Source organism: Odocoileus virginianus, chromosome 5 (genome assembly GCF_023699985.2).
Source record: "Odocoileus virginianus isolate 20LAN1187 ecotype Illinois chromosome 5, Ovbor_1.2, whole genome shotgun sequence".
Taxonomy (NCBI): domain Eukaryota; kingdom Metazoa; phylum Chordata; class Mammalia; order Artiodactyla; family Cervidae; genus Odocoileus; species Odocoileus virginianus.
Window position 1 is genome coordinate 16751378 of NC_069678.1, and position 27659 is coordinate 16779036.

The following is a 27659-nucleotide window of genomic DNA, read 5'->3' on the forward strand; positions in this document are numbered from 1 at the left end:
ATAAAAACCATATGATTATCTTAATAGATGCAGAAAAAGCCTTTGGCAAAATTCAACATCCATTTATGATTAACAAAAAAAAAAAAAAACTCTCCAGAAAGCAGGAATAGAAGGAACATATCTCAACATAATAAAAGGTATATATGACAAACCCACGGCAAGCATTACCCTCAATGGTGAAAAATTGAAAGCATTTCCCCTAAAATCAGGAACAAGACAAGGATGCCCACTCTCACCACTACTACTCAACATAGTTTTCGAAGTTTTGGCCACAGCAATCAGAGCAGAAAAAGAAATAAAAGGAATCCAGATAGGAAAAGAAGAAGTGAAACTCTCTCTGTTTGCAGACAACATGATCCTCTATATAGAAAACCCTAAAGACTCTAGCAGAAAATTACTAGAGCTAATCAATGAATATAGTAAAGTTGCAGGATATAAAATTAACACGCAGAAATCCCTTGCATTCCTATACACTAACAATGAGAAAACAGAAAGAGAAATTAAGGAAACAATACCATTCACCATTGCAACAAAAAGAATAAAATACTTAGGAGTATATCTACCTAAAGAAACAAAAGACCTATACATAGAGAACTATAAAACACTGATGAAAGAAATCAAAGAGGACACAAATAGATGGAGAAATATACCATGTTCATGGATTGTAAGAATCAATATTGTGAAAATGAGTATACTACCAAAAGCAATCTATAGATTCAATGCAATCCCCATCAAGCTACCAACGGTATTTTTCACAGAACTAGAACAAATAATTTCACAATTTGTATGGAAATACAAAAAACTTCAAATAGCCAAAGCAATCTTGAGAAAGAAGAATGGAACTGGAGGAATCAATCTGCCTGACTTCAGACTATACTACAAAGCCACAGTCATCAAGACAGTATGGTACTGGCACAAAGACAGAAATATAGATCAATGGAACAAAATAGAAAGCCCAGAGATAAATCTACATACCTATGGACACCTTATCTTAGACAAAGGAGGCAAGAATATACAATGGAAAAAAAGACAACTTCTTTAACAAGTGATGCTGGGAAAACTGGTCAACCACTTGTAAAAGAATGAAACTAGAACACTTTCTAACACCATAGACAAAAATAAACTCAAAATGGATTAAAGATCTAAATGTAAGACCAGAAATTATAAAACTCCTAGAGGAGAACATAGGCAAAACACTCTCTGACATAAATCGCAGCAAGATCCTCTATGACCCATCTCCCAGAATATTGGAAATAAAAGCAAAAACAAACAAATGGGACCTAATGAAACTTAAAAGGTTTTGCACATCAAAGGAAAGTATAAGCAAGGTGAAAAGACAGCCTTCAGAATAGGAGAAAATAATAGCAAATGATGAAAAGAATTAATCTCAAAATTATATAAGCAACTCCTGCAGCTCAACTCCAGAAAAATAAATGACCCAATAAAAAAATGGGCCAAAGAACTAAACAGACATTTCTCCAAAGAAGACATACAGATGGCTAACAAACACATGAAAAGATGTTCAATATCACTCATTATCAGAGAAATGCAAATCAAAACCTCAATGAGGTACCATTACAAGCCAGTCAGAATGGTTGCTATCCAAAAGTCTACAAGCAATAAATGCTGGAGAGGGTGTGTAGAAAAGGGAACCTTCTCACACTGTTGGTGGGAATACAAACTAGTACAGCCACTATGGATAACAGTGTGGAGATTCCTTAAAAAACTGGAAATAGAACTGCCATATGACCCAGCAATACCACTTCTGGGCATACACACTGAGGAAACTAGATCTGGAAGAGACACGTGCTCCCCAATGTTCATCACAGCACTGTTTATAATAGCCAGGACATGGAAGCAACCTAGATGTCCATCAGCAGATGAATGAGTAAGGAAGCTGTGGTACATATACACAATGGAATAAACTCAGCCATTAAAAAGAATTCATTTGAATCAGTTCTAATGAGATGGATGAAACTGGAGCCCATTATACAGAGTGAAGTAAGCCAGAAAGATAAAGACCATTACAGTATACTAACACATATATATGGAATTTAGAAAGATGGTAATGATAACCCTATATGCAAGACAGAAAAAGAGACACAGATGTATAGAACAGACTTTTGGACTCTATGGGAGAAGGCGAGGGTGGGATGATCTTAGAGAACAGCATCGAAACATGTATATTATCAAGTGTGAAACAGATCGCCAGTCCCAGGTTGGATGCATGAGACAAGTGCTCGGGGGCTGGTGCGCTGGGATGACCCAGAGGGATGGGATGGGGAGGGAGGTGGGAAGGGGGTTCAGGATGGGGAGCACATGTAAATCCATGGCTGATTCATGTCAATGTATGGCAAAAACCACTACAATATTGTACAGTAATTAGCCTCCAACTAATAACAATAAATGGGGAGAAAAAAAAAGTGAAAGAGAAGAGTGAAAAAGTTGACTTAAAGCTCAACATTCAGAAAACCTATGTCATGGCATCCAGTCCCACCACTTCAGGGCAGATGGATGAGGAAACAATGGAAATAGTGACAGACTTTATTTTGGAGGGATCCAAAATCACTGCAGCCATAAAATTAAAAGAGTCTTTCTCCTTGGAAGAAAAGCTGTGACCAACCTCAGTTCTGTTCAGTCACTCAGCCGTGTCCGGCTCTTTGCAACCCCATGGACTGTAGCATGCCAGGCCTCCCTGTCCATCACCAACCCCGGAGTTCACTCAAACTCATGTCCATCAAGTCAGTGATTCCATGCAGCCATCTCATCCTCTGTCATCCCCTTCTCCTCCTGCCCCCAATCCCTCCCAGCATCAGGGAAAATAAAATGTATAGAAGCTTGACCCACACACACAAAAAAAATAAAAATTTTTTTAATAGCAAGGGAAGTGCCAAAAAAAAACTCTCACAGAAAATGACATGAAAGTAGTAGTGACAATAAAAGCAAATATTAGTAAAGCATAAATAAAACAGATTAGAAATTCAGGTATTTAAAAGCAAAGGCAGATTACTGGAAAAAAATCAGTAAGGTAGACCATATGTTTGATCTCAGACAAAGAAGATATGAATAAACCATAATAGGAATGAGAAAAGAGATAAAACTACAGCGAGAATACTACTATATAAGTTTATACTATACTGACAAAATGAAATCTAAATGAATTGGACAATTTCTAGGAAAATATGAACTTTCAAAACTGGATAAAGAATAGAAATAAATGTTAAAAGATCAATATTATAGAAGAAATTGAAAAGTCTACAAAGACCCATTCCCCTTAAAATGCACTGGTCCCAGATGGTTTATGGATAAGTGCTAGGTTACTGCTAAAAAATAAATCCTTCCCAAAATATGCCAACTGTATCAGACTATAGAAAAAGACAAAAGTTAAATAACTCATTTTATAATGCTAATATAATGATACAAATTCGAGACAAGAAGAGAGTAAGAAAACTGTACACTGATTTCATGTAAGAATGCAAATATAAAAACTTATATAAATATTAACAAATCATCTTCATCATTACATTGAATGGAAAGTATGTACATTCCTTACAACCAGACAGCATTTATCCCAAGAATGCAAGAATGTTTTAACAGGAAAAAAACATTAAAATACTCTACCTAATTAAGTGAGCAAAAGACCATATTAAGTAATCATATTGAGAATTTAATAAAACTTAAATCCTCAGTTAAATTAACAAGATAGCAATAGACAAGAACTTCATTTGAGAAGCATATTTAACAATAAACTTGCAAATATTCTTAACATGGAAACAAGCATTACAAGTCAGGAATAAAAGAGATGCCTTCTCTCATACCTAATATTCAAATTATTTCGTGATCTTAGCAATAGACAATAATAAAAACAAACTATAAATATTGGGAAGGAATATACAAAACTAAAATTGTTTGCAAAGGATAGAATTACTTATCCAGAAAATTCAAAACAACCAACTAATAATTAGAAGAGAGTGACCAAATACATGACAAGTTCCACCCTGCCAAAAAAAGTATTCCAGTTCAAAAGCAACATTAAGATAGTAAGAAGATCTTTAATAACAAAGAGCAAACTACAAAAATAATTATGTAGTATAAAAATTAAAATAAAACTGTAGGGACTCACTTTACCAGGTATCAAAACATAAAGTCTATTATCTAGCATAGCATATTATGAGGACTATAACAGACAGAGCTTGAACACAAGAGATCCAAAAATAAATAAATAATTTAATGTTTGATAAAGGTTGCATTCAGATTTGTAGGCAAAAAGACACTTTGGTCAATAGACAGTATTGACACAATCAGCTACAATTTAGATACAACATAGTGTCCAGGTTCACAACATTCTCAATAAAAGAATGAAACTAGAACACTTTCTAACACCATACACAAAAATAAACTCAAAATGGATTAAAGATCTAAATGTAAGACCAGAAACTATCAAACTCCTAGAGGAGAACATAGGCAAAACACTTTCCGACATAAATCACAGCAGGATCCTCTATGACCCACATCCCAGAATTTTAGAAATAAAAGAAAAAATAAACAAATGGGACCTAATGAAACTTAAAAGCTTTTGCACAACAAAGGAAACTATAAGCAAAGTGAAAAGACAGCCCTCAGATTGGGAGAAAATAATAGCAAACGAAGCAACAGACAAAGGATTAATCTCAAAAATATACAAGCAACTCCTCCAGCTCAACTCCAGAAAAATAAATGACCCAATCAAAAAATGGGCCAAAGAACTCAACAGACATTTCTCCAAGGAAGACATACAGATGGCTAACAAACACATGAAAAGATGCTCAACATCACTCATTATCAGAGAAATGCAAATCAAAACCACAATGAGGTACCATTATACGCCAGTCAGGATGGCTGCTATCCAAAAGTCTACAAGCAATAAATGCTGGAGAGGGTGTGGAGAAAAGGGAACCCTCTTACACTGTTGGTGGGAATGCAAATTAGTACAGCCACTATGGAAAACAGTGTGGAGATTTCTTAAAAAGCTGGAAATAGAACTGCCATATGACCCAGCAATCCCACTTCTGGGCATACACACCAAGGAAACCAGATCTGAAAGAGACACGTGCACCCCAATGTTCATCGCAGCACTGTTTATAATAGCCAGGACATGGAAGCAACCCAGATGCCCATCAGCAGACGAATGGATGAGGAAGCTGTGGTACATATACACCATGGAATATTACTCAGCCATTAAAAAGAATTCACTTGAATCAGTTCTAATGAGATGGATGAAACTGGAGCCCATTATACAGAGTGAAGTAAGCCAGAAAGATAAAGACCATTACAGTATACTAACACATATATATGGACTTTAGAAAGATGGTAACGATAACCCTATATGCAAAACAGAAAAAGAGACTCAGATGTATAGAACAGACTTGTGGACTCTGGGAGAAGGCGAGGGTGGGATGTTTCAAGAGAACAGCATTGAAACATGTATATTATCTATAGTGAAACAGATCACCAGCCCAGGTTGGATGCATGAGACAAGTGCTCGGGCCTGGTGCACTGGGAAGACCCAGAGGGATCGGGTGGAGAGGGAGGTGGGAGGGGGGACCGGGATGGGGAATACATGTAAATCCATGGCTAATTCATTTCAATGTATGACAAAAACTACTGTAATGATGTAAAGTAATTAGCCTCCAACTAATAAAAATAAATGGAAAAAAAATAAATAAATTATCCATATAAGCATAGAAACATTTAAATTATAAAAAATATATATGAAACTAGTTTATTATTTGGTTTTCTTAAAAGGTGTACAAACAAAACTAAAGTTAAAAATTGCTATATTTAGCTACAAAGATTTAACTTCTGAAGACATCATTAAAACCTTAAATGACAAGATACAAAGGAGTAGAAAACATTTGCAAAGCCTATAACTTACAATCTGCACCTAAAAATCTAAAAGAGGAATAAAATGGCAAATGAACCAAGAAAAAAAAATGGCGAAAACCTTTATAAGTGCTTTATAAGGAAATACTTTATAAGTATGTAAAAAGAGCCATGTACATAGATAGTTGTAAAATTATGAGGGATTCGAGCAACTGTCTATAAGAAGGAGAATTTTAAAATAGTCACATATTACAGAACACTAATACTATAAGGCAATTTTTTAAATTAAGGCAGCCAAATTCGCATTCTCAGGGGAAGATCTCCAAAATATATTGTTGAGTTTAAGAAAAAAATAAAAGTTGCTGAAAAATAACTACACTTTTATATATGTTTAAGAGGAGAGAGGATCTGGGAGGATAAATACAAAAGTAATAAGATATAAGTGACTCTAAAAGGGGTAAATGGGATTAGTAGAGGTCATTAGTGATTTTTGTTCTTGTTTGGTTTTAACTTCACCTATAAACTCTGAATTGTTGATAATGAAAATGCATTCATTAACAACTAAACAACAATCATGTTGTACAATCTTATTAAGAAAATGTTTAAAAAGAAGATATATACCCAGCCCCATATGGCCCAGTTGCAAAGCAAGTAAGCAACATAGCTAAGACACTGCATATGTGCCTCTCTTTTTCTTGCGGGTTCTTATGAGAATCTACATTTGTAGGATAAAAATCTGCAGTGACCCTGGGAGAAACTAATGGGCTACTCCTCGTGTTCTCTGGTTTGGCAAATTGGAAGGATATGAAAGTGGGATCAGCCAGAAAACTTTAAACTATGCAATGAGATCATCCTTGGTTAGTCTGCAATGTAGTCCCTTAAGAGTTTCAGAAAGGAGCTTTTTGGGCAAGGCCACCTTTGGTTCTGGAGGGGGAAAAAAAATCACTTGAAGGTTCTTTTAACTTTCTGATATATTTTTAAGCCCTCCCATTGAACTTGGAAAAGATGCTGAAATTATCAACTGTAAAATGTTTCAGCTGAGCAGGCTGTGCTCTGTTAAGGGATGTAAATTGCATGTGCCATTTAACATATCTTTATCTTTGCAGATTGTATTCTAATAGGTAAATTTATCTTCCCTGTGTGTGAGTTTCCTACTGATTCTTGGGAGGTCTGTATGCTATTTTTCAAGTCCTTTCTCACCAATAGAGGTGTCTAGAAGAGATATTCACATTTACTGTTTCATCACTGGAGAACAGTGAGAAAAAAAAATTAGGCCAGATTGTTGCCCTGAGTGGACTTATGTCCCTTAAGTGATGTTATTTAAGACAAAATAATCCAGATAGTGTCAAAGGAACTTATGTCTGTCTACCACGGGAAGCCTAAGGATAAGGCCACACCTCAGAACCTGTGTGTATTTCAGCTTCCCAAAGGAAATAAGCAGCAATACTTATTCTGGCAGGTAGGCAAGTTTTCACAGGTAAATTGGGGCTTCACCTTGAGTCAAGTCGCTTTCTTCCCGTGGACGCCGCCGAGGAAACATCGTTGAAGACTTCAGCACCTCCACTGCCGACATGTCTAAATCAGAGTCTCCCAAAGAGCCCGAACAGCTGCGGAAGCTCTTCATCGGAGGATTGAGCTTTGAAACAACCGATGAGAGTCTGAGGAGCCATTTTGAGCAATGGGGAACGCTCCCAGACTGTGTGGTAATGAGGGATCCAAACACCAAGCGAGGTGGATGCGGCCATGAATGCAAGGCCACGCAACGTGGACGGAAGAGTTGTGGGACCAAAGAGGGCCGTGTCAAGAGAAGATTCTCAAAGACCTGGTGCCCACTTAACTGTGAAAAAGATTTTTGTTGGTGGCATTAAAGAAGACACTGAAGAACATCACCTGAGAGATTATTTTGAACAATATGGAAAAACTGAAGTAATTGAAATCATGACTGACCGAGGCAGTGGCAAAAAGAGAGCCTTTGCTTTGTAACCTTTGATGACCATGACTCTGTAGACAAGATTGTCATTCAGAAATACCACACTGTGAATGGCCACAACTGTGAAGTGAGAAAAGCCCTGTCTAAGCAAGAGATGGCTAGTGTTTCATCCAGCCAGAGAGGTCGAAGTGGTTCTGGAAACTTTGTTGGCGGTCGTGGAGGTGGTTTTGGTGGGAATGACAACTTCGGTCGTGGAGGAAACTTCAGTGGTCGAGGTGGCTTTGGTGGCAGCCGTGGTGGTGGCGGATATGGTAGCAGTGGGGATGGATATAATGGATTGGGTAATGACAGAATCAATTTTGGAGGTGGCGGAAGCTACAATGATTTTGGCAATTACAACAATCAATCTTCAAATTTTGGACCCATGAAAGGAGGAAACTTCAGAGGCAGAAGTTCTAGCCCCTATGGTGGTGGAGGCCAATACTTTGCCAAACCACGAAACCAAGGTGGCTATGGTGATTCCAGCAGCAGCAGTAGCTATGGCAGTGGCAGAAGGTTTTAATTACTGCCAGGAAACAAAGCTTAGCAGGAGAGGAGAGCCAGAGAAGTGACAGGGAAGCTACAGTTTACAACAGAGTTGTGAACTCAGCCAAGCACAGTGGTGGCAGGGCCTAGCTGCTACAAAGAAGACATGTTTTAGACAATACTCATGTGTATGGGCAAAAAACTCGAGGACTGTACTTGTGACTAATTGTATAACAGGTTATTTTAGTTTCTGTTCTGTGGAAAGTGTGGAGATTCCTTAAAAAACTGGAAATAGAACTACCATATGACCCAGCAATCCCACTTCTGGGCATACACACCGAGGAAACCAGATCTGAAAGAGACACGTGCACCCCAATGTGCAGCACTGTTTATAATAGCCAGGACATGGAAGCAACCTAGATGCCCATCAGCAGACGAATGGATAAGGAAGCTGTGGTTCATATACACCATGGAATATTACTCAGCCATTAAAAAGAATTCATTTGAATCAGTTCTAATGAGATGGATGAAACTGGAGCCCATTATACAGAGCGAAGTAAGCCAGAAAGATAAAGACCATTACGGTATACTAACACATATATATGGAATTTAGAAAGATGGTAATGATAACCCTATATGCAAAACAGAAAAAGAGACACAGATGTACAGAACAGACTTGTGGACTCTGTGGGAGAAGGCGAAGGTGGGATGTTTCGAGAGAACAGCATCAAAACATGTATATTATCTAGGGTGAGACAGATCACCAGCCCAGGTTGGATGCATGAGACAAGTGCTTGGGCCTGGTGCACTGGGAAGACCCAGAGGAATCGGGTAGAGAGGGAGGTGGGAGTGGGGATTGGGATGGGGAATACATGTAAATCCATGGTTTATTCATGTCAATGTATGACAAAAACCACTGCAATGATGTAAAGTAATTAGCCTCCAACTAATAAAAATATTCCACAGAATATTAAGATTTCATATACTTCATCCATTAAAACATTAACAAGTTGTATTTTAACAGTCAAAACTTTCTTTTCCTTCTAGAACTTATATTTTCAACCCACTTACCCATATAAATTTATCATAATGTAAATTTTATGCTTGAAAGTATTTTATTGACTACCCAATCATAATTCTCTGCAACAAAAGTATATTAATAAAAATTCTTTTCATTTCCAGTGGCTGTAAGGATCTAAATGCTAGAGTTTCTTCTAATTAGGTTATTATTCTAATTTTTATTTGTAGGTGATTTTGATAACTAATTTCAAATGTATGTTTTGGCAGGGAGTGCATTTCTTAATGAGATAGATGTGACTTTTTTTTTTTTCTTTCTTTTTTTTTTTTTTAATTTTTATTAGTTGGAGGCTAATTACTTTACATCATTACAGTAGTTTTTGTTGTACATTGATATGAATTAGCCATGGATTTACATGTACTCCCCATCCCAGTCCCCCCTCCCACCTCCCTCTCCACCCGATCCCTCTGGGTCTTCCCAGTGCACCAGGCCCGAGCACTTGTCTCATGTACCCAACCTGGGCTGGAGATCTGTTTCACCCTAGATAATATACATGTTTCAATGCTGTTCTCCTGAAATATCCCACCCTCGCCTTCTCAGATGTGACTTTTTAAAGTTAGTTCATATATACATAGATGAACATTTTTCATTAATAGAGACAATTTATCAATTTTATATATATATATATATAAGTAGGTGCAAATGCAAGGAGTTTTATTATAATAATGCCCTTCATTTTCTTTCATTCTTTACAAGATACATGCAAAAACAATAATCAACAAAAATTAAATCCCCTAGCCGCTGACAACCCCTCTAAAGCTTCCTTCAGCTTCAAGGGAAGAAGAATTGAAACTACTTGAGTTGCAAAATGCTTTGCTACCAATCACTGCACACATTCACTTTCTCAATACCAGCACCAGAATTCTCAAGTGCCCCCTTGGTTTCTCCCTAGAAGCTTTTCCATCCCAGGCCAATGCTCATAGTAAGACCTAGAATGGATGAGACTGATGCCTTTCCTTAACAAACCATAAAAGTAGAAGAGTGGAAGGGGTGTCGGAAAAGAGAGTCTACAGACCACTGGCATATTCTCAGGCAGATTGGTTTTATGAAAGCATACAGAAATTGAGAATCCAGAATCATTGTTCCTGTTACTCCTTGGGAGGCTATAATGTACCACCAGGGAAGTATTTATCCTAGGTTGAAAACAGGTGGAACAGGTGAAAACGGTAACACCCTGGTCTTGAGATAGATAAATGCTAACTACAGAATGGTTGAGGCACGGATGCCTACCTGAGGTGGCAATGATATTGAGTATATTTGCAGAACTATTTATCATTTCAGAGATTCCCAGAAATATTAGGTGATAAAAACTGGGTTTCTTGCAGTCAATGTGACAGGATCCCAGAGTATTTCAGCATGTATTTGAAACAACATCTGATTTTTTAATAACAAGAAAAAGCTGTTCTCCTTATTCTCTCAATTACCCAAAAGCAAGAAGAAAAACAAAATGGCAAACTCTACCTTTGATTAAACCTCAAGATACCTGTAACTCTGAACACAATATAAGAAGTGTGGCTGCCATATGCAGTGACGATAAACCTGGGGTATAGGAAGATACCAAAGCAAGATGCATGTGGCTGCAAATGAGAAAAACAGTAGAGAAAGCATCTTGGAATATACTTAAAAAGGCAAAAGAAGAAAAACACTGAAAGGTATACTGTATTTTTAAATAGGAAAACTCAACATGACGATTTCAGCACTTTCATAATCTATATTTTTGTACAATCCTAATGAAACTATGAATAGACCTTAAAATTAGACAAGCTGATCACAATGTTCCTACAGGAGACAACAGAATCAAGAATAGTCAAGATTCTATAAAGGGAAAACAATGAGAAAGAAATGCTCTAGGAGATATTTAACCACATTATAAAGCTAGAGTAATTAAAATAGTGTGGTGCTAATACATGAAGAGACAAATCAATGAAACTTATTAGAAAGTCCAGGAAAAAAAAGGAAAAAGACAAATTTTTAAGCCATACAGGGATTACAATAAAATTTAGTTTTCAAATTGGAGAAAATATGGATTATTCAATAAATGGTGTTGGGACATCTGGATAGTAAGCAGAAAAGAAACATTTGGCTTAATGCTTCATACTATATAACAGGAAAAAAAAAATCCAAATTTAACAAGTATTTAAATTTTAAAACCAAAACCATAAAAGGACTATAAAAAAAATGGAAGAACATTTTTGTCATCTAAAAATTGGAAAGGTCTTTCTACAGGTGTAGTCACAAAAGAAAATAATGATAAAACTGAACTCTGCAAACATAAATATGCATACATAGAAAAGCCACCATCTATCAAAAGATAACTGACAAATGGGAGAAGTTATTTCCAACTCACATTGTATTCAAAAGCCTAATTTCTTTCTTGTTTAAGAAACAGAAACAATGTCCAAAGAAACCAAGCATGAACAAAGGATATCAAAAGATAATTGTTCACAGAAAGGAAAAATCAAGCAACTCTTAAAAATAAAGGGGAATTCGACCTCAGTCTCAATAAAGAAAATGCTAGTCAAAACTACAAGCTCTAAGTTTTCACTTGTCACATTAGCAATGGGTGAAAACTGGGGTGCACTGGTGATCTTTGAGTTGTCTTCCGACTTCAGTTCCATCCTTCCAAACTCTGGGATGTTGGAGCTAGGGTTGCTCACCGCGTCATTGCTTTGCTATCTGGTGTCCTGGTGGGCTCTGCCAGTTTAAGATACTGGAGGGGAAGTAGGGTGGGGAGGCTGAAAGCAGAAGAGACTGTCCGCCCTCTCGACTTCCTGTTCCTGCCAGTTGGCCAGCAGCTTTTTTTTCACTTGCAACATTAGTGCTTAGGCATTGCAGTAGTTGAATCCAATTTGTAGTTTTTCCATCACTTTAAATATAGTGAATGGGAAGTTGCTATATAACACAGGGAGCTGAACCCGGTACTCTGTGACAAGATAGAGCGGTGGGATGGGGGCTTCCCAGCTGGCACTAGTGGTAAAGAACCGCTCTGCTAATGCAGGAAAGACGTAAGAGATCCAGGTTCAATCTCTGAGGTCAGGAAGATGCCCTGGAGGAGGGCACAGAAACCCTTTCCAGTATTCTTGCCTGGAGACTCCCTTGGACAGAGGAGACTGGTGGGCTACAGTCCAACGAGTCAGACACAACTTGAAGTGACTTAGCACACAGGCAGAGGGGGAGGATGGGGTGGAGGGTAGAAGGGAGGTTCAAGAGGAGACACATGTACACTTATGGCTGATTTCTGTTGTTGTATGGCAGAAACAAATACAACATTGTAAAGCAATTATCCTCCAATTAAAAATAAAATAAATATTCTTTAAAAAGTTAACCTCACCTTTTCTCTCTCAGTGAACCATCTCTAACCAATTAGTGCTCCCTCAGTTGCAGTTTGGTCGGGTCCCCAGGGTCCTTCCTCCAAGCTCACAGCATCAGCTGAGTAAAATCCTCCTCCAAAGAGGTCTGTATTCAATACTGTGAGGTTCCCTCCTTTAAGCTTCCAAGTTTTAATTATTTCAACCTCTTCACATGCTCCTCCAGCCTTAGAGATGGCAGCTGCTTTCTGCAATTACTACTTCTGTGATAATTTAGCATTCTCTCCTTGTCTTAAATCTCTTCTTCACAACTTTGTACCAAGTTAACAATTCTTCACATAAAACTCTGTTTAAATAATTGGTATGGCATATGACTGAGCTTCCCTGATGGCCCAGAGGTAAAGAATCCTCTGGCCAATGCAGGAGATGTGCGTTCAACCCCTGGGTCAGGAAGGTCCTCTGAACATGGAAATGGCAACCAACTCCAGTATTCTTGCCTGAAGAATCCCATGGACAGAGGAGCCTGGTGGGCTACAGTCCATAGGATCACAAAGTCCGACACAACCAGGCAACTAACACTTTCACTTCACGATTTGATCTTAACTAGTACCATGGCTAAAGGTGAGGGGACATAGGCAGTCTCACATTATTGGCATTAACTGAAGCACACAACCACACACACAAGAAAACTGGCAATTTACCATTAATTTCATGTCTAGGAATTTATCAGATTTATTCATTTGTGTATGAAATACTGTGTATGAAAGGAAGTTCATTGTAGCTTTGTTTATAAAAGCAAAAGATTAAAGAGAAAAGTGGATCAATAAAGGAATGTTAAATAAATTACAATGTATTCATTAGTGAAACATTTTGCAGAAGTTTTTTTAACTTTTTACACATATTTCTAGTTTATTTCTTTGTTCCAGTGTGACAGTATCAACATAATTGACTCTGAAACTGATATGATATATACTCAATAGTGATTTTTCTTTCAATTGTTCTGGTTAGCAAAGAAGAGGTTCTTTGTTGATGCCTTCCTTAGCAACCACTCATATCTGGAAGTTATGTAAATGCCACACAGTGATAAAGATTTAAAATAGATGTTGGCAGCCAAAGACACATTTTTTCCCTTCCTTCCTTCTGTCACTCACCTGCACATCAACTCAGGATACCTAACAGATCAAGGATTGTGTTGTTATAAAAGTAACTCCAGCACAAAGAACCTTCTTTCCAAGGTGAGATGTAAGTATTCTAGGGAGATTTCCAGCTAATAACCTCTTGTTTGGGATATAGTCAGTACGTTCTCTTTAAAAGTGTGTTTTCAGCCGTTCACTAGAAATAACGAGTTCATATTTCAAGCAAGAAATGTATTGTCAAATGTTTGCCTTGATATCACTTGTAGACCCTTGATATGAATCCCAGTCTTAGGCTACCTGGAATCTGGATGGTTTCTAGCATGAGGGAGGATTTAAAATAATTTTTAAAAAGTTCTTTGCTGTACCAATATGGAATGATCTCCAAGATAATGTGCAAAACGAGAAGTATAAAACAACGTCTTTGTGCATCTGTTTGCATTTTTTAAATTAAAAAGCATATATGTTTGTGTAGAATAGTTCTAGAAGGACACACAAGAAGCTGGATACCTAAGGAAGAGGGGTGGGAGAGAGACATAAATTTGCTATATACCCTTTTGCACCTCTTGAATTTTGCAATATGTACATGTATTACCAATACTAAAAAAAAAAAGTAATGCAAAAAAATCATTAAAATATCAAATACAGAGAATTTTCTGGTTCAAAATTGCCAAATATGCAAAAATATTTATCTACTCTCTCTGTATCCCAAGGCCACATTAGAAAAATGCTAAATTCACAACAATGAAGAGAACAGGAGGGAAGCTATTAGCAAGCAAAATATTTCTAAACATTTCTGGAAAAGGAAAAAGCAATGAAAGATTCTGAATCTGGGCAAAGGAAGGCATAACCTGGAATATATGAGGGAGGAGAAGGGAGCTAAGGAGATTAGAAGAGGCAAAAGTCTACACAGGAGAATCTAGAAAGATGCCAGCCTGCCTTCAGGACTCTGGGAACCACAGGCAATGGAAACTAGAGCTTAAAAACTGTTAATACTATCATCCACAACAATCTCCTGCATAATGGTTTGACCAAAATAGTTGGCAGATAAGTATTTTACATCCAGGCCAAAAATTATATATAAACAATGGGCAGTTTTCTTTAAAAAAACTCATCAAAATAGAATAAAAGGAGCTAGGCACAGTCCTGAGGCCACAAAGGTCTAAAAGCCCTTTAGATTGTGTTGCTTGAGAATCTCCCAGCCTAATGACTGGCTCCCCAGCCACCCAAAAAAGAAAGTCCACCCATGAATGCACACACACACACACACACCTTTTTTCCTAGTCTTAATTTTAAATATGATGCATAACAAAGTATCATTTTGTATTTGGGAAAGAATGAAGTATGAAACAAGAGTGCCATAACGAAAAGTAACTCTGAAAGCAGCACAGATTATTTAGGGGCAGAAAAGAGAGTTTTAAAAGGAAACTAATATTCTCAGACATTATCATCTCATAGAATGAGAAGAGAATCATTGGTCCCCAGCCCTGAAGTTCCCTAGATGAAATCTAAAACTGACCCCTGAATACAGAAGGCAAAGAGAGTTTGAAAAAAGATACAGACCACTCCAGATTGGTAGATGGCAGATTTAATAAGCAAGGAAACTTATGCAGAGGTCTGTTTTGGGCATCCACGGATGAGTAGATCTCCAGGCCTGCCCACCAGAATCTTGAAAATTTCTATAGTTGGCTTAACGGGAGTCTGTTGCATTTTTAGTCCACATGGTCTCAGCAACACATTGTTCTTTTTTTTTTTTTTTTTAACACATTGTTCTTTCCAGGCAACATCCTTGAAAACCACTCCTAGTATGGGGATGGTAGGCTGATGGTGCCTTCCAAGGACAAGGGAAGTGTGAGGAGCCTCTGACTGTCTGAGGCCAGCTCCTGGATCAACTGGTGGTCATGTCCTCTCGATGACCTCCCCCAACATGAGTGGTATGGAAAAGGCACAATCAGAGAAACCAAAACAAAGCACTTAGAAATAAATATATATAATTGCCCAATTGAAAAGTATTAACTTACAACATAAAATAAACTCTCTCTGAAAATAGAATCTAAACACAAGGAGACCAAAAATAAATTCATGAAAACATCAACCCAGAAGTTCCATAATCAAACCATTGCTAATTCTTGAAAGAGAAAGCACAGAATGGGTAATTATTAAAGAACTAATGTAAGAAATTCCCAGAATTAGGTAAACAACTTTCCAGAGTAAGATGGCACACTAAATGTGTAATGCAATAAATGAAAAGAAAAATAGCCACATCGAGTCCCACATCTTGAAACGTCAGAACCCCGTTTGTCAAGCTGCTGCTGCTGCTAAGTCGCTTCAGTCGTGTCCAACTCTGTGCGATCCCATAGACGGCAGCCCACCAGGTTCCCCCGTCCCTGGGATTCTCCAGGCAAGAACACTGGAGTGGGGCCATTTCCTTCTCCAACGCAGGAAAGTGAAGAGTGAAAGTGAAGTCCCTCAGTCGTGTCCGACTCTTCGCGAGCCCATGGACTGCAGCCCACCAGGCTCCTCCGTCCATGGGATTTTCCAGACAAGAGTACTGGAGTGGGTTGCCATTGCCTTCTCCACTGTGTGTCAAGAGACTAGCCTAAAATTTCCTGAAGGGAAAAAGCAGTTCACTCAATAATGAGAAGCAAATTGACATCCGACTTGGCAAATCAACGTATATTTTAAAAGATAAACCCTCCAAAGTAATAAAGCAAAAAGTATTTTCAATTTAGAATCTGACAATCTTATCAATTCAATATGAGAAAATAATAAGCACTTTTCTTTTCCAGACATGTAAAGACCCAAAACATTTATCTCCCTCATATCATACCCTTTCTTGGGAAACTACCTTAAAACATACTCCAACAATTTAAAAGGTAAACCAAGAATATATATATACGCAATCAAAAAACTGGGACTCCAACCTAGGTGGGTAACAAGAGAGGAAGACTCCAAGTGATATCTTTTCAACCAACACAAAGAGTAATCATCTCAGATTAGAGGGGAAAAAAAAGATAGTTGGCTCCAAAACAGAGGTATCAGTAGATCAGGGTTGTAAGGATAAAAAGATATCTTTGGTTCAACAGTATCACTATGCTACAAAGACAGTCACAATATAAAAAAAAAAAAGTCAATTAGAAATTCAAAAAAAAAAATCTAGAAGGGAAATATACTCATACCATATAATTTGGCTCTGAAGTGAACAATAGTCACAAAATCATAATCATATAGGTACTCTTGCATTTCAGCTTTAAGAATCTATAGACAAAGCTCATAATCTTTATTATATCAATATACTATAAGTATTATTAAAATTTAGTGACCTAAAAGCACAGAAGATGAAAGTGAAAAGAGGAAGGAAGAAGTAAAAGGAATATAGGGATATTAATTTTTTCACCCTGTAAAATATAAAGTGAGGAGTAAAGAAATAATGATATATAGTATCCCTGATGACTAGAATTTCTAAGTAAATATTACAAAGTAAATATTACTGTTGGCTAACAGTCTAACTAAAACGGTGATGCACCTTCATTTGGGGAAAGTGGTGAATATTTGCAGTCTTGACTCTATCATAAAAGGGAGTCTATAGATAACATTTAAAACCGATAAAATAAGAAATAGCAATGTAAGACTTTTATAGAGAAATAGAGGCTGCCTCCATAAAAACTTAAATAGCCTGAAAAGTTCAAAATGATTGCCTTTGTGGAGTGGGACTGGATATAGAATGGTGAGGGAAGAGACCATTGCTTTTCTTTAAAACTCTTCTACACACTTTTCTCTTTTAATTACAAGCATATATTAGTTGGATAAAATGTAAATATATCCATTAAATTTTAAAAGAAGTGTTACTTCACATATTTGTGAGGTTTTGGGCATTAGGGTTTCAGATAGATATGAAAAGTGTGAACAGGACTAATATGCTATGAGATCATTTAAACTGAATTAATAATCTTTCAAACAATCATTTTCTTCAAGGATTGCAGTAAGAAGAATGGATCATTTGAAAACTGTGTTGAATTTCCTAGCAACTCCCAAATAAAACTGTTTTTTCAATTCCCAAAATGTTAGCGGGTTAAGATGGGGGAGAAAGGGGGGAAACCTAATAAGATATAAGGATTTAGGCCCCACATCTGAATCTGACCATATGACTTTTAGGAAAGCCATCCTCCTTCCTGAGCTTGGTAACCTCCTCTGCAAAGTGAGAAGGTCCCTCTAGATTAACGGATCTCAAAGGAGGTGATATATCATGGGTAAGTGGATAAAAGAGTAAAGGATTTCCTGAAAAATTCAAAATGCATTCCAGTTTTCATTGCTCTCATTCTTAGCATTTCCTCATAGGCACATCATATCCTTTTACTCATCTGTAACTTACAATGTCTTCTTTGTATTGGGTGTGCGACCACGTTTTCAGTGGGGATTCCTACCACAGTAATCTCCTGTAGGCAGCTGCTTATCTGCTCTGTACTACAGATGTCAGAGAAAGCAACCCCTTGTCAGTATCCCCTCACGACTTGTCGTGATGCGTCTGGAAACTGCTTCCTTTTTCTCACCATCCTTTGAGTGCCCCTGTGTTTTTCACAGTGGATGGAGCTGAAAAGGAATGAGGCATCTTCCACACTAATATTTATCCCCATCATTCTCCCTGTCTTGTTCCTTTTGGTCATTTTCTTATCTTTCACTCTTCTGTTGCTTTCTACAGCTTGACCCTAGCTCAGCTCTCTCTGGGTCTACTGACAAAAGGTCTTCCTGCCCTCGACACCAAGTGTGCATAATTCTATATTCCCTCCTGCAAAAACTAGGAGAATGCCTGTTTCCAGTGTTTTTCTATCTGCTATAAAGCCCCTCTTTTGCAGACTCATCCTGAGTTCCCCTCTTCAGTCCTGGAACCTCCCCCAGACATTGACCTCTCCCATTCTCTCAAGAGAGGTCACAGAACACACTCTTTACCTATCAGGAAAAGCCACATTTAACTTTCTGCCAGAAAAACTGTAGGCTTGTTGTTGATGAACACCCTAGACCTGAATCCTAATCCCAAACATTCTTCCAGTGCTGTATTTTCTCTTTTTTCAAGCAAAAGTCCTCTATACCATCCTGGGCACAATTTTGAACTTACAATTTTGAGCTAACAATACATAAAATGCCACTATAACTAGTGCTCCTGGGGTGCCTTTAGCCCGCTTAACATCTCAAGAGAAAGAATACTACTGACGCCTTACCTCTGCTACACTGGAACAGAATCAGAAGATGTTCTAAATAGCAAGCATGAATAAGCTCACCTCTATGAAAGAGAAAGAGAAAAAGGTAAAGGAGAAAATAAGTTCTAAGAAAAATACTGAACACAAAAGAAGGAGTAAAAGCAAAAAGCACACACTTCTAAAGACTTGCACCCAGAATATATTAAAATATTTGATAACAGCCTATTTACCCTCTGGTAGAAAGAAGAGAAAATTAAGTCCCTAGCTGGATGGAAGGCAATCTTTAAACCTTCCCAAGTTTTCTTCATTTTATTCAACTTTAGACCTCTACTTCCTTTCTTCTCCTATTTATAAATTTTTGTGATTATACCCTATCCTACACTCTACACTTATTTCCCTTTATCTCAGGGAAAGAATATAGATCAGTGCTATCCAATACAGTAGCCACATATGACTATTTAAATTAATTAAAATTAAGTAAAATGTAAAATGCAAGCCACATTTCAGGGGCTCAGTAACCACATATGTTGAGTGGCTGCCATGCTGGACAGTGTAGATTAAAGTTTTTCCATCATTGCAGGGCTTCCCTGGTAGCTCAGTTGGTAAAGAATCTGTCTGCAGTGCTGGAGACCCAGGTTTGATCCATGGGTGGGGAAGATCCCCTGGAGAAGGAAATGGCAACTTACTCCAGTGTTCTTGCCTGGAAAGTCCCACAGACAGAGGAGACTGGCGGGCTACAGTCCATGGGTTTGCAGAGTTGGATACCACTTAGTGACTAAACCACCACCGTAACTGCAGAAAGTTCTACTGGACAGTGCGGGTTTAAAGGAATTTTCATTGAAGTCCAGCCTGACTAAAGCCCCTTTGTAACAATGGTATAGAAAGGTAACATTGCCACAGAGGATTTGAAAAGTTTGAAGCCAAAATGCCTTGCCCTTTTAGACAAGGTTACAATTTTTGGTGCTATAAAACAAGATGCAAGCAGTCCACATATCTAACTTGGATGTAGACACTTATGGAGACTATGAGATGGAACAGGAAAACAGTCATTGAAGTATTGATAAATAAGTCTGGCATATACAAGCTGAATGGAAGGTATTTGTGCTCTGGACCAGAGTTCTTGGCCTCCTTAATCAAAAGAAATTGATAGACCAGACAGGGAATTCAGGAAAGGCTTCATTAGAACTCATACTGCAGCAAAAATAAGTAATAGATTCCCTTGTTCACTCCCCAAAGTGGGAGTATCCTGCTTTTGCTCCCAGCTCCTCAAAAGTGGCAGTTGGGTTCTTGGTCTTTTTGTATCTGATTGTTTATAATTTGCCCCAGTGACACCTGCACAGTTATCTTCAGTCCCTACAGTTTTGTATTCAGTACTTTGTTGCTCAAAGAGATGTTTGTCCAGGTTTGACACTGCAAAAAAGGTCTCAGGTCCCTGGTCTCATCCTGCCTCACTCCGACACAGGGCTGAAGGCAGCATGGACCACAGTACATTGTACACTGCAGGGAACTGTACTCTAGACACCCGTGTGCTCTCTTCTGCACACGGCTGTCCAGCTGAGGGCCCGAGTGTGGGCTGTCATCTCCCCACATTCCACTCACCATGCCGTGCACCCAGCACAACATTAACCCCCCATGCCACAAAAATATAGGGACTAGCTGCAGCCCAGACAAGCCCTGTGAATTATGTTTTAATCCCTCTCCTTTAGAGTCTGTTATATCTTCTGTAAAATGAATGTGATAGGCTGAATAGCCTGCCTATGTTCTATGAAACCTGTGAATATGTTACCTTTGCAGATAAGCTAAGGATGTTGAGATGGAGAGATTATGCTGGTATCCAGGAGGCTCGATATAATGACAGGGAGGAAGGAGGTTGGAGAGAAGGGAAAATGCTATTTCATTGCCCCTGGAGATGGAAGAAGGAGCCACAAGCCAAGGAATGTAGGTACTCTCTAGCTGCTAGAGAAAGCAAAGAAACAGATTCACCCCTAGAACCTCTAGAAAGAGCACAGCCCTGTGGGCCTACCCACTTTCAACTTCTGACCTCCGGAACTATAAGATAATAAATTTGTGGGCTTTCCTGGTGGCTCTTCCCTGGTAAAAGAATCCACCTGCCAATGCAGGAGACCAGCTTGATCCCGGATCCAGGAAGATCCTGCATGCTGCAGAGCAACTAAGCCCTTGCACCACAACTGTTGAGCCTGTGCTCTAGAACTTGGGAGCTGCAGCTAATGAAGCCCGCATGCTCTAGAGCCCATGCTCCAAAACAAGAGAAGCCAATGTAATAAGTCTGAGCACTGCAACAGAGTATCCTCTGCTCACTATAGCTAGAGAAAAGCCCTTCCAGCAACAAAGACACAGCACAGCCAAAAATAAGTAAATAAATAATTTTTTAAAAAAATAATAAATTTGCATTGGTACTGTGTTAAGCACTAGATTTGTAATAATTTGTTACAGCAGTAATAGAAAACCAATACAATAAGGATGCTGGATTATGTCTAAAGTCCTTCCCAATGTAAAAAATTAATTCCATAATTTTGATTCCTTATGGGGAAAAAAAAACCCACAACATATAGACTACCTTTCACTTAAGAAGAAATGTGCATTTGTGATGTTAATGAAGAGCAGAGAAAGGAAGTCCAGTGTTCACAGTGACCAGCTTTAAAGCAAAAATTCCTCAGCCGGAGACAGGACACTGCTGAGGTGTCAGCTCCAGCAGGTACGCTCAGGACTGCTGCTGTCAGACGGGGTCATAGCTCCAGGACTGCAGCTGGGGTTGGAGAACATTCCACTATGAACCCCATATATTGGCAGCGCCCAGCCCAAGACATCAAGACTGAAGTTCCATGATAACAGACATTTCTTCTGATGACAACACAAAGTCCCACATGTTCACATCTCCAGTGTCTCCTACCAAGACTATTGTTATTGTTCAGTCACTAAGTCATGTCTGACTTTTTGTGACCCCATGGACTGCAGTACGCCAGGCTTCCCTGTCATTCACTGTCCCCTGGAGTTTGCTCAAACTCATGTCTATTGTGTCGATGATGTCATCCAACCATCTAATCCTCTGTTGTCCCCTTCTCCTCCTGCCTTCAATCTTTCCCAGCATCAGGGTATTTTCCAACAAGTCAGCTCTTCACATAAGGTGACCAAAGTACTGGAGCTTCAGCTTCAGCATCAGTCCTCCCAGTGAATATTCAAGCTTGATTTCCTTTAGGTTTAGTTCTTATCAAAGATCACCCCTCCCCCAAAAAAGTGATCTGCTTCTGCTACAGAATGATGCTCGCCTCTATCCCCACAAATTGCCCCTTCTCCACACTCTTCCTCACCATCCACCCAGAGCTCTGTAATTCTCAAAGGGACTCTCAAATTCTAGGTGTGCAGCAAAGCAAGAATGGCCTAGAGACTGGGAAGAGGGCTGCCGCCCTACTCAGTGAGTGCTATGTCTATAGCATCAGTCTTTTCCCTTATGAGGGAGTCTTTTTATCCTGGGCCCAGGTGTCACAAAGAGGCTGCACCCCCAGGCAGGCAGTGTAGACCTAGACTGAGTGATGAAGACCATTGGTTTCTTTTTTTTTTTTTTTTCCATTTTAATTGGAGGCTAATTACTTTACAATATTGTAGTGGTTTTTCCATACATTGACATGAATCAGCCATGGGTGCACATGTGCTCCCCATCCTGAACACCCCCTCCTACCTCCCTCCCCATCCTATCCCTCAGGGTCATCCCAGTACACCAGCCCTGAGCACCCTGTCTCATGCATCCAACCTGAACTGGTGATCTATTTCACATATGATAATATACATGTTTCAATGCTATTCTCTCAAAACATCCCACCCTCGCCTTCTCCCATAGAGTCCAAAAGTCTGTTCTATATATCTGTGTCTCTTTTGCTGTCTCACATATAGGGTCATCATTACCATCTTTCTAAATTTCATATATATACATTAATATACTATATTGGTATTTTTCTTTCCGACTTACTTCACTCTGTATAATAGACTCCAGTTTCATCCACCTCATTAGAACTGATTCTAAAATATTCTTTTTAGTAGCTGAGTAATATTCCATTATATATATATACCACAGCTTTCTTATCCATTCATCTGCTGAGGGGCATCTAGGTGGCTTCCATGTCCTGGCTATTGTAAACAGTGCTGTGATGAACATTGGGGTACAAGTATCTCTTTCAATTCTAGTTTCCTCAGTGTGTATGCCCAGCAGTGAGATTTCTGGGTCATATGGCAGTTCTATTTCCAGTTTTTTAAGGAATCTCCACACTGTTCTCCATAGTGGCTGTACTAGTTTGCATTCCCACCAACAGTATAAGAGGGTTCCCTTTTCTCCAACCCTCACCAGTGTTTATTGTTTGTAGACTCTGATAGCAGCCATTCTAACAGGCATGAGATGGTACCTCATTGTGGTTTTGATTTGCATTTCTCTGATAATGAGTGATGGTGAGCATTTTTCATGTGTTTGTTAGCCATCTGTATGTCTTCTTTGGAGAAATGTCTGTTTAGTTCTTTGGCCCATTTTTTTATTGGGTCATTTTTCTGGAATTGAGTTGCACGAGTTGCTTGTATATTTTCCAGATTAATTATTTGTCAGTTGCTTCCTTTGTTATTATTTTCTCCCATTCTGAAGGCTGTCTTTTCACCTTGCTTATAGTTTCCTTCATTGTGCAAAAGCTCTTGAGTTTAATTAGGTCCCATTTGTTTGCTTTTGCTTTTATTTCCATTACTCTGGGAGGTGGGTCATAGAGGATCCTGCTGTGATTTATGTCAGAGACTGTTTGGCCTATGTTTTCCTCCAGGAGTTTTATAGTTTCTGGTCTTACATTTAGATCTTTAATCCATTTTGAGTTTATTTTTGTGTATGGTGTTAGAAAGTGTTCTAGTTTCATTCTTTACAAGTGGTTGACCAGTTTTCCCAGCACCACTTGTTAAAGAGAATGTCTTTTCTCCTTTGTATAGTCTTGCCTCCTTTGTCAAAGATAAGGTGTCCATAGGAGCATGAATTTATCTCTGGGCTTTCTACACTGTTCCATTGATCTATATTTCTGTCTTTGTGCCAGTACCATACTGTCTTGATGACTGTAGTTTTGTAGTAGAGCCTGAAGTCAGGCAGGTTGATCCCTCCAGTTCCATTCTTCTTTCTCAAGATTGCTTTGACTATTCAAGGTTTTTTGTATTTCCATACAAATTGTGAAATTATTTGTTCTAGCTCTCTGAAAAATACTGTTGGTATCTTGATAGGGATTGCATTGACTCTATAGATTGCTTTGGGTAGCATACTCATTTTCACTATATTGATTCTTCTGAGCCATGAACATGGTATATTTCTCCATCTATTTGTGTCATCTCTCATTTCTTTCATTAATGTTTTATAGTTCTATATAGAGAGAAGACCATTGGTTTCTTTATCTGTGCTTATCCAGTTACATTGGATTTTTCTCTCTCACACTCTGTCATTCTCTCTCTCTGAAAAAAAAAAAAAGAAAAGAAAGTGAAAGTGAAAGTCTCTCAGTCATGTCCAACTCTTTGTGATCCCACGACCTGTAGCCCATCAGGCTCCTCTGTCCATGGGATTCTCCAGGCAAGAATACTGGATTGGGTTGCCATTTCCTTCTCTAGGGGATCTTCCAACCCCAGGAATTGAACCCGGGTCTTTTGCATTACAGACAGATTCTTTGCCACCTGAACCACCGAGAAAGCTCTATCTTTCCCTGGAAAACAGAAAAGCCATTTGTGCCTATGTCTGTGGAAGTAAAAAAGGAAGAAATAGGAAATTGAATGATCTGAAACTATCAGAACATTGTTAACTGACTATATTCCAACACAGAATAAAAATTTCAAAAGAGAAAAAAAAATTGAATTACAAAAAAAAGAAAAGAAGAAATTGAATCATCTATTATATGTATTAGGGAGAATAATGTAAACTAGAAATTTACTCCACCTCTTCACCTCACAATTCTGTGGATGCTCAACTCCATTTCACTCTCTCCTGTGCCCACATAAAGTTTATTGAAGTCACAGCCTTGTGGACCAGAGCTCAGGTATGGGCTGGGTTGCAAACAGGCTACTGGCCAGAAGCCCAGGGCATGGATGAGGACTAGGAAACAGTGAGAACTTTGCCAGTTTCACTCTTCCTGTTGTTGTTCTGGACAGTGAGGATGTTCATGACTGAGTTCTCAGAACTTAAATGTCTTAGATAATCTCAACTCCAGGTATTGGCTAATGTGCAAAATACTTTCCAAAACTACCTCTGAAGGCTTTGTTTTCGTGGCAAAGGGAACAGGATCATTCCCAAGTCAGGAAAATGACAAGTTTTCTATTAGAGATTTCAAGTATTCCTGGAGCTTCAAATCTCTATAGTCATGCTTGAAAACTCAGGAAAAACTGAGAAAACTATCTGACAGATTAAGGGAATCATTCAAAAATATGAAAAAGATTTCTAACACATGTATTATTTAGAGAAATAAGCACTTAGACCAAATATTTATTCTGCCCACTGATTCAAGCCACAAATCTGTCAGTTGCTTTGTATATCTAACCACCAGTTAACATTCCCCCTTAAGTCCTTCTCAGATCTACCTAGGTCTCTCCAACATGAATGTCTTAGACATACACCAGTTACTATCACTTCCCACCTAGATTTCTAACACTTTTATTTTTCTCAAAGGTACTCTCATCCCCCTTGAAAGCAGCTTTCACAAAGGAGCTGAAGTAATCATTCTAAAACAAAAACATTAACTCTCACAATTAAAACATACTATTAGCTCCCTGTATTTTAATTTTCCAGTCATAATGGAAAAATAAGACAAGAAAAAATAAGCTTGGGATGGGTGTTATGTGAGCCAACTCCCTTAACTCTAAGGACCTTAGCATACATTGCAAACTCCTCACCTATTGGAGCTGTTTAATCCTATAACTTCATTTCTGTCCACATCCCACCCTGAACCCTAGCATCCAAGGCTGGTTGATCTTTCAATCCTTAAAACATGCTGGTATCTCTCTTAACCCCAATGTTTGCACATGTTGTTCATCCTTTTTATTTTCCACGTTATTGATTCTGACTCACATCCTCGTTTGACCAGCTAACACTCACTCTTTTTCCATTTTCAACTTAAAAGAAAAATCCTCCAAGAATGATTTCTGCAACTCCCAACTCTAAATAAGATGACTCTCCCAAATTTATCAACTGTGTTGTCATTGGCTGTTGACTTCTATGTATTGTTCACTATGACAACATCCTTGAAAATGGTAGTAAGTCTTTGTCATATATGCTAGTATGTCTCAGTGCCTAGTCCAGAGTCTGTAGATAACTGCTGAATAGTTATGGGTCATTCACTGCTGAATAAATAATATAGGAATACCCCCTGAGGTAGTAATTTGCCATGGCTGATGTTGAGTGTGTTCTGTTTTAAGTAAGTAGCATAAAGCTTCTTTGTGTCAGGTGAAGCTTCATAACAGTGAGCAACCAACACTGTTGGAGATAATCTCCTATGGAACACATGTTCACCAAAACCCTGAGCTCTTGCATTGCTTATACTGGGAGCTGAGGGAGGCAGACACAAGAAGGCATCCAAGGAGAATGAAGGGAACCCCAGGCTAGGAGAAGGTTAGAGACTGGCAGGCCCAGTGTGTATCAAGGACCCTGGCTCTGCAGAGGGAGCAGAGTCTCTGAGAGGATGTATGCTAAGTGTACATTTAGATCCTTGGGACTCCCACCCTAGACCAAGATGCCTGTGATCCATTTGGCAGAAGTAGCAGAGTTGCAGACTTCAAGGACAGTTTGAACAATGGGCATCTCTGCAGTACTCAGTGGACCTTTCTGACATTTGAGTGTTAATGTAAGACTCTCAGAACCTTTACCCGACCTTGGGTCATTGGAAAGGGAACACCAATAATGACTAAGTTAGAGTGTTCAATAACTCTATGGGACATAAGCCCAGGGACTTACTTAACTTGATTTAAAGCAAATAGAGATGTGACATTCTTGCTCACCTGAGTTTATTGAATAAGATTTATATTCACAACATAAATGAATGGCTTGATGATTTATACTACCTGCATATGATGGATGAAATAAGTAGTCATTCAAACTAACAGTGTCATACCCAAAGAGAAATAAGCCTCACAATGACTAAGTTCTATCAAAGGTGCTTATTACCTGGTTTTATTCTCTCTAAACACCACTATTTTAATCTAAAAATCTGGATCCATTCTGTCATACTTTCTTAGTACAAGAATTCCTAAAAGATCTTCAAAAATCTTCAGAAAAATAGCAAATGGATCCACTGAGACTGACTGAACTCACATTCTATGATGAGAACAATATGTTTATTGGTTATAACTACTTGGCCTTTCAGGTTAGACCACGTGTAATGATTTTTCTCTTTTGTTTCACCTTCTTACTGAAGAATAAGAGAGCACTTAATCCCTGAAAGATAATCAACTATCATCTGTTCTGGTCACACCTAGATGCTCTTTCTTGAATCCCCTGATATTCCAAAACCCCATACAACTTGATCTACTTTATTTTGATGACTTGATTACCAAGTCTCAGTATGTGCTTATGCACCTGCTCAAAAGAAAGCCTGGGAAGGCTTGTTCTCTATTGATTTA

At 38.5% G+C, this 27659-nt stretch overlaps 1 pseudogene; it reads left to right on the plus strand.

Moving 5' to 3' along the window:
- The first annotated feature begins 7432 nt into the window (after positions 1–7432).
- On the plus strand, positions 7433–8556 carry LOC139035034 (heterogeneous nuclear ribonucleoprotein A1-like; annotated as a pseudogene).
- The last annotated feature ends 19103 nt before the right edge of the window (positions 8557–27659 follow it).